The sequence below is a fragment of the Suricata suricatta genome, chromosome 4 (assembly GCF_006229205.1).
Source record: "Suricata suricatta isolate VVHF042 chromosome 4, meerkat_22Aug2017_6uvM2_HiC, whole genome shotgun sequence".
NCBI lineage: Eukaryota > Metazoa > Chordata > Mammalia > Carnivora > Herpestidae > Suricata > Suricata suricatta.
Window position 1 is genome coordinate 24,269,718 of NC_043703.1, and position 9,537 is coordinate 24,279,254.

Sequence of the window (9,537 nt, forward strand, 5' to 3'; positions counted from 1 at the left end):
ATTACATGAAATAGAAGTGGGGGTTTTGATTTTTTACTTTGCTTTTCTGTTTGGAGTGCCATTGTAACTACTGTATTGTAAATGATGGAAAATAATTGCATATGTTAAAAAAATAAATTGTGTTATATTAAAAAAAATAAAAAAATTAAAAAAACAAGTTATATGTAGAAAAAATGTCTCTATTTTTAAAACCATCAAATATTAATTATGTTAATTAAAGCCATATTTTTACTGCATGTTTTTATGAGTCTAATACACCTTTCTCTATATTTCTAAGAATTTTGTGTTTTACTACTAACTTATTTTAGGCAATGTGTTTAATAATGCTATTGAAAGACACAGATCACATTGGAAAGTCAGTGGGACCTAATGATACCTTCAGAAATCTGAATTTAAAAATCCCTGCTTAGGTTTTCTTTTGAATCAAATTTTGATAAGGATGGAAATAGCATAGCTAAGCTTTTCATGTGGAATTATTTTACTGATTTTTAAAATTGTAGTTGAGTTATAAAATAAGAATTATACAAGCTTCTCTAAAATATGAACATAAAGGTTATATTTTTTCAGATTTTTTATACTTCTTTGTTTTGCTATAAATAATTAAAATCATAGCTGGGTCTTGGAAGTTTGAATTATCACTGAAATATTTTGGAATATATATACATATATATCCCTAGACTAAAAATGAAAATTGAACTTTCCTATGGAGGCAGAACTCAATAGTTCTTAAATTTCAATTTGAAATTCCCATGAATGTGGCCTCCTTTCTCATGCTACATTTGAATGAAGGCTTTAGAGACAAAGTTTTATTATGAGCGTTGTCTTTCCTTCTTTGTTCACAGTGATTTGGCTGGAGAAAATAGGACAGACTTTTTTCTCTCATTATGTCTAAAGAAAAAAGTGCAGGAGGATCTGCCCTCACATATGAGTTGATAGGAATGTTCTCTCAGAATTTTCTACAACCCTGATCAAATAAGTCAGCAAACTCAAATTTTCAATTATTACCATGGGTGAATTTCCTCACAAGAATAAGTCCCATGTGAGTTTGACTGTACAAATCAATTCTGACAGTATTATAGTCTTACATTTCTGAACACTTTTAAGTTCTTATTGTAGTGATGTCAAGGAAAACTGTTCAGATGTTTTATTCTTTTCATAAAGTAACTTGATGATATAAGGGTCTCCCCCATGCTCCATGCCTGAGGACAGTCCACTGGCAATATTTAACCCTGATGTATTACGAATTTATTAAGATCCAGCTCTGTTTCTTAAAAATATTAATTAGTACATAACAATTGCCCACTAGCCATGATCTCTGCAGCTTTTCTCTGTGGTTTTGGAGCTCTGCCTAGATTACTAAACCCAGGAAAATTGGCTGTTTCTTAGATGTTGGTCCCAACAGTGCTGGGAAGATTTGGGATCTCACGAGCATCACAATGGGTTCATAAGGGAACGCTGAGTCCATTCAAGAGTCTCCTATAACATACCTCAGTCTTAGAATTAATAAATAAAAAGTAACAAAAACAACAACAAAATGTTCTTAAATCATAATTCAATTATCTATATATAATACAAAGAACAAAAGATCACCAAGTATTGTACATCTAAAAATCCTTTTTACCTTTTAATAATGTTTATAAACTCTTGATGACAAATGTCTATATATTTGATGTTTTCATTTTTCAATGTTTTGCTATCAGAACAAAAATAATTATCTTAAACATAACATTTGCAAACACATAGTTTGCTTTGGCATCTGCAAACAACGTATTTAAACTGATGCAAAATACTACAGTCATTTCAATGGAACATACTATACTGCATGTTACTGAAATTCTCCCCTAAATCTTGCAGATAGAAGACTTGAGTGATATGAATATGAGATCTCTTTTCAGGTACTGGGACTTTTTCAATGTATGTTCCCTGTACAAAATATTACCAGCTGTGGTTTGTTAACTTTTTCTCAACACATGAAGTGTTGTCTAGAAATAAACCCTTTTAGTAATGCTACATATTGAAATGACATAAAAATTAATGAAGTATGAAAAGAACTAGATGATAGTAATATCTTAAAAGGAATAGACATTTAGTAAAATTTATTTGGGAAATAAAATTGATTATTAGCCTAGTTATTTAACCAAATTTAGTAAAAGAACCCAACACATTCATGCAAAAATCAACTTCATAATTGTGAATTTGGAATACTGTCATTCCATGATTTTCCCTCCCTATGACTAACTCTACCTAAATGCAAATGTGAGTAAGTAAAAAATATAATTAGTCCCCATGATTTCAAGAGTAATTGAGTATCTGTCATTTGGAGGGCTGTGTCCTTGAATGAATGGATGAAAGAAAGAGAGAAAAAAAGAAAGAAAGGAAGAAAGAAAGAAAGAAAAGAAAAATATTTATTATACTTTGACTCACTTATCTGCTTTCACTAGATAAATTCTTTCTTGTCTAGGTTTAGTTAACAGCCTAAATATCACTGAAGGCACATACACTTCTACTGTTCTATCCACAAATATAGTTGTGGACAAAATCATGAAGTATTCCACATTAACTTATTGGTTATTTCTAATAATTATCATTAAGCATTATATAACATTTACTCAACACACATGGCTACAGTTATTTTAGTCTTCATGGTTAAAATATACATGGAAAATTCCTTAGAAAAATGATTTACTGGAATTTTCCACACATTAGTTGGATATGAAAGCCTATAGTTTTAATCATAAATATAATCTCAAAAATATAATCAGAAATATAATTTCAGGGCAGAGTGAGCATTAAAACCTTTTTCAGACTGACTATGCTTATTTAAATTATCCATTTACTCATTTTCATTAGTCTTAAGAAAACTATAACAGCAAATTCAATGGAATAACTGAGGGATGGAAAGAAACAAAGCTTTGAGAATAAACAAAATTATATATAATTTCCACATTAAATTAAGAAAAATGATCTTAATGTATAGACAGGAAATGAGAATAACCTTAAAGAGATAAACATAAATGTAAATTACAAGGTTTCTTAACCCTTAGTTATTTTAGCATTGGTATCTAAAGAAACTCATTGCTTTCTATTACTAAAGTTACACATATGCATGTATTTCATTAAACTATATAAAGTCATACACCTATATACAGATTAATATGAAAATATGTAACATTTCTCATAAATAAATTTTGTTTTAATGCATATGCCTAAGTTAGAAATCCTTCCTGCTTGAAACTTAAAAAATTTTTTATAGTTTATTGTCAAGTTGGTTCCATGTAACACCCAGTGCTCCTCCCAACAAGTGCCCTCCTCCATGCCCATCTCCCATTTATGTTTGTTTATTCTTGAGAAAGAGACAGTGTGAGTGAGATAGGGGCAGAGAGAGGAGACACAGAATACCAAGCCAGCTCTAGGCTCCAAGGTGGCCTCACATAGGTTTATATATATGAAAAGAGACAGAAATAAGAAGGAAATAGGGAGTAACATCTTTTTAAATACTTAATATTTTGAAAAAAGTTTTTTAATCCATTGCCGTTTTACTGTTAAAGCCTGTATGACTGACTGTCTTCATGAAACATCATGATCATTGAGACATTTCAAAAATAACTCCAAATTATATATTTAATTATGAAGATGACATTAGACAATTACTAACATTATTCGAGAGGTCACAGAGGTGAGGGATCTGAAAATTCTGACTCTCTGGGTCTCCTGGCTTTCTCCTTATGGTCACAAAACAGTCATGTGGATGTAGCAACTTTAAATGTACATATTTATTCCACATTTAACACACAGAGGGGGTCTTGCCGACCGTGGAAGTATTTTTCAGGAAGTAAAAGGTTTCTCAAGAGCTTCTAATCAATATCTGCTTGTATTTCATTGGCAAGAACTGCATCAAAGTCACACTCCTATAGTATGCTCTGGCCTTTCTGAGACCAAAGGAAATCTTCACAATACCTCAATAAAATTTCAGCCTTATCACTGAATAAAGAAAACAACAATTTTGTGGCTGGTCAGAATTACCCTCTGTGCTGATGTATATTTGGGAAAGGGCAGGGGAGGTGTGAGTGTGGGTCTTTATTAATCATTTTAGGAATTTTGAGATTTTGCTAAATTAATGAGTTCTCTAGTAATTCTTTACCTTATCTTTTAATGCATGAAGTTTATGACATATATTTTTGGCTCCTGACTTTATAGATCACAGATTAGACCCAGAGCATAGAGTCCAGAAAAGTGGCAAGATAGATAAATGCAGATTATAGGAGCAATAACTTATTTTTGAGCCACAAAACAGTAAAATCTATTTTACTAGGTGGTCAAATTAGGGAATTACCTATACTTTGTTATTCTTGGGCACTTTGGAAGGAACAAAAGGAAGGTGTTTCTTTCACCATTTTAATGCATGATCAATTGGACTACAGAAATTTTGCTTGTGAAATGTTACTTATTTCATATTTTTGGTGCTCCATCCTAAATAAGTGTATCTTGAATAAATTATTCATACTTCCATGTAGAAAAAAGAAAAGTAAAAAATTAAACTCTTTGTAATAAATATTTTTCTATTGTCTTGAATGTTTTTCCCCCTTATTCTATAACTTAGATGACTGTAAATGTGGGTAGACTCTGCATAGATGTTTTAAAGATTCTTTAAATTATGAAAATATAATTTCCCAAATGATATTTTTCTTTAGTCTACAGATAATCTCGGTCTGTGCAGAAAGAAGACACTGTTTTGAGGAGATGAGAGGCTGCATTTATAAAATGCTTTATTTTAAAGTCAAATACAAATTTGAAATGTGAATGCCAATACTACTTATGACAGTCTGGTTAACTGAATTTATTGATTTCTTTATATGCTGGTCCCTTTTGTATCTAGAATATAATAACTACCTTGTACTTACATTCTACTTTTTGTGTGACAATTAAGACTTGATCTAAGCATGTAGTATACAGTAATTGCTAACTCTGTTTCCTTCACCATAATTTTGAAGTCCTGAAGATAAAATGGATTTAGTTGACATAAGCTTTGAGAAGTGGAGTGGCACCACTCCTAAGTGTGCTTTTTGCCCAGATTTTTTTCTTTTTTAGAGGTCTATTCTTGACATTCATCTTTTCAGTGCTATATATATATATATTATTAGGCCAAACCTTTTCCCTCATTCTATGCATCCATTCCTATCCAAATGAACTGGGATAGAAGATTTGGAAAACTATATGGACATTGTATTTTAATTTTTCAGTGTTTAAAGAGGTCTTAATCTTCTCTTTATTATGAGATCATTTTTAATATCTATATTTATGCTTATCATCTTGAATGAAAACACGTGTTTTCTACAGTAAATATCAGAGGCAATAATAATACATTGGTTTCCCGTTCCATAATTATCCCCTCATCTGAAGTGATGCAATGACATCAGATATCACCCTATGTCCTAATGTCTGTAATATAGACAAGGGAACACAATTATACAATGACAGGAGCTTAGGTATACATTTTCCCTCCTGTCCTGAGGAAAGGAGACAAACAAAATCTTCTCAATGTAATTTTTCTCCTGGGGTAGAAAACAGAAGAACCCTGGGTTCTTTATATACATAAATGTCTCCATGGGGAAAGTTTACTGCCCAGGTTTTTTACCTCCTTTGAAATTTATACCTAATTAACATATAAATATACACCTAATATAGCCCAAATATATACCTATATTACCTAAAGTGAGGCAAACCTCTTCTGAAGGTCTCTTAATATCTAATCATCCATTAACATTTTAGGTGTGTCCTTTGACTAAATTCTCCTATTTCTCAGAAAGTTCTGGCCTTACAGAAATATTAAATCCTTTTAATTCTCTGCTCCTCAAACCTCCACTGTTTCCCAAATTGGACCAGCTTGTCACTCTTATCCATTTGTGTTTACTTAGAAAAAGACATCCCACACTAATGAGTAAATGAGTAAACAAGTGTGGATTAAGAAAAACAACCTGGACACCAGAATCTCAGATAGTCAAAATTCTTGAAAGTATTACATGAAAACAAAGAAATAAAACATCATAGCCTCAAACCATTCAAAATCCTACAAATACTAACACAGCAAGAATATTTTCTAGTATGTAAAATTCTTTTATATCTTCTAACAAATATAAGAATTCTTAGCCTTGTGATTTCAAAAATAAAGCAAGAAAACAAAAGACAGAAAATGGTACCTAATCTTTCACATGGTAGGTCTATTTCATTTTTCTAATCTGTTCCAATCTATACAGGCAACATTGCTGCCCATTATATAATGAGTTTCATCACTTTTTTTTCCTTCTTAAGTTAACAAAAGGAAAGATGAGTCATCATGTTCTAAATGAGAATTCAGCAAAATAAGAAAGTGTGGTGGAAGTATGATTAGGTATGAGAGCAACAACATGAAAAAAGGTAGACAGAAAGCAAAGAGAGAGGAGAGAGTATTAAGTAACTCTATCAATAATTTAACAGTAATTTATATGTAATGGCCCTTAATTGATGATATATATATATAAAACCTGCAATCCAATGATATAGATCTCAGAAAGTGATATTCAAGAAATATATGAAAGACTACACAGCATGCATGGAATGTTCCCCAAATCGACCCTGCCCTCTTTCAGCTCCAAATATTGAGTTTTGAAATTCTGAAAAATTTCTCAGCCTCCAACTAGGGAACAAAGTAATTTCAATACCTTTCTAATCTTTTTTCCACTTTGTGGGAATACTGAAAACAACTATTGAGGAGTAATGGATTAAACTGGGGTCTAGGAAATGAGATGTTTCATTCTGCTTGCTATATGAATGGATGGAATGCATTTTGTATTCTCATGAATACCATTACATCCAACAATTAGGTGGAGTAAAGACGTATTCAGGGTAGTCCATGGCACCTAGGAAGGAAGTGCAAAGTATAGTTATCCTAAAGAAGGATACCTACCAACTAAGTTGTGGTTTCCTTTCTCCACTCAGCATATCAAGAATAATATTATGTCTAAAATATGAAACATAGCAAAAGGTAGCTCTTAATAATAAGCTAGTGATTAAAGTAGTTGGGGATTTAAGAAATGTTCCCACCATATCAGCAAATTGGAGGTCTGGAAAAAGCTGTTTAATATGAGATAAAAATAAATTCTATGCGAATATAAGAAAAAGGAGATGATCAGGGGGAAAGGAAGAAGAAGGATTAAAATATGTAATTTTAGATGCAAATAACATAAAGAATGAGAAAGAAACTTCTCCCAAATTCTTTAAATGATAGGACAAGTTCATATAACAATGTGAAATCAAAGCTAGAAGTTCAAGACGCTTAAACAATAGAAGAAAGTGAAAATGAACCTTAAAACAAGACAAACTACATTGAGAAACTAAGTGCTAAACTAGGATTAAGAAAATGAGGAGGGAGAGGAGTCCTGAGAGTGGAGTTTTTCTCCCTAGAACCAGGACTATTTGTCTTGAAGAATTTGACATTCGGGATCTTATGGTTACAGGCAACATCTTTCCAAAGTGTCAATGTCCTGGTCCTGCCTGGGATTGTGTTGCTGACTTTAGGAATATTTGGACTGCACTGGAATGGCTGAGGGATGACATGTTCTGAGAGGGCTACCTCAAGAAACAACCCAAAGCACACATAGTGGAAAATTCCAAATATCGCTGAGTAGGGAAATAAATTGATCAGAGGCATAACAAGAGAAACTGAGAGACATCATTAAAAGAACATCTGTAACGACAGACCCTAGACACTCAAAGAGCCTCCTTCTATAGAGAAATACTAATAAATACACAGTGCAGAACGAGCTTTTAAAACGGACAAGAGACAGAAAACTAGCCAAGATGACGAAACGAAAGAACTCTTCTCCAAAGAAACCCCAGAAAGAAATCACAGCTACAGAACTGCTCAAAACAGACACAAGCAACATAACTCAACAAGAATTTAGAATGATTGTCATAAAATTAATTGCTGGGCTTGAGAAAAACATGGAAGCTATCAGAGAAGATATTGATACAAAGACTAGGAATCTTCAAAATAGCTGTGACAAGTTAGAAAGGGCTATAAATGAGATGAATAATAAGATGGAGGCTGCCAGTGCATGGACTGAAGAAACAGAGAGGAGAATAAGTGAATTAGAAGACACAGTTATAGCAAAAGAGGAGCCTGGAAAAAGAGAGAGAAAATGATTCAGGAGCACAAAAGGAAAATCAGAGACCTGAGTGATACAATCAAACAGAACAATGTCGTATCATAGGAGTTCCTGAAGAGGAAGACAGAATGCTTGAAAGCGTGCTAGACCAAATTATACACGAAAATTTCCCTGAACTCCCCTAAGACGTAATGTACACCGACCTTCAGCATGACAAATCACAGTGAAACTGGCAAAATATAAAGACAAAGAGAGACTTCTGAAAGCAGCTAGGGAGAAAGGGCCTTGACATACAAAGGGAAACCTATCAGAGTGGTTACAGACATATCTGGCCTGAAACTTGGCAGGCCAGAAACAAATGGCAGGAAATCTTCAATGTGATGAACAAGAAGAATATGCAACCAAGAATTCTTTATCCAGTGAGCCTTTCATTCAAAATAGAAGGAAAGATAAAAGTTTTCCCAAATAAACAAAAGTTGAGAGAATTCATCACCACCAAACCAGCCCTACAAGAAATCATAAGAGGGACTCTATGAGGGAAATGTAGCAAGGAATAAGGTACCAGAGATATCACTACAATCTACAGGGAACTCTACAGGGAACACAATGAATCTAAACCCATATTTTTCAATAATAACACTGAATGTCAATGGACTGAATGCTCCAGTCAAACAACGCAGGGTAGCAGAATGGATAAAAAACCAAAACTCATCTATTTGTTGCCTACAAGAGACTCACCTTAGACCTGAAGACACCTTCAGATTGAAAGTAAGGGGACAGAGAAATATCTACCATGCGACTGGAAGCCAAAAGAAAGCTGGAGTAGCCATATTTATATCAGACAAACTAGACTTTAAAATAACGGCAGTAACAAAAGATGAAGAAGGACACTATATAATAATTACAGGTTCTCTACATGAAGAAGGGCTAACAATTATAAACATTTATGCGTCGAATTCGGGAGCTCCTAGATACATAAAACAATTAATCACAAACAGAAGCAATTTTATTGATAAGAATGTGCTAATTGCAGGGGACTTTAATACTCCACTTACAACAATGGATAGGTCAACCAGACAAAAAAATCACTAAAGAAACAATAGAGCTGAATGGCACACTGGAACAGATGGAATTGATAGATAATATTTAGAACTCTGCATCCTGACGCTAGGGAATTCACTTTCTTCTCAAGTGCACATGGCACATTCTCCAAGACTGATCACATTCTGGGTCATAAAATAGCCCTCCATAAATTCAAAAGAATTGAGATCATACCATGCACACTTTCAGATCACAATGCTATGAAACTTGAAATCAACCACAGGAAGAAGTCTGAAAAACCTCCAAAAATGTGGAGGTTAAAAATCACCCTACTAAAGAATGATTGGGCCAA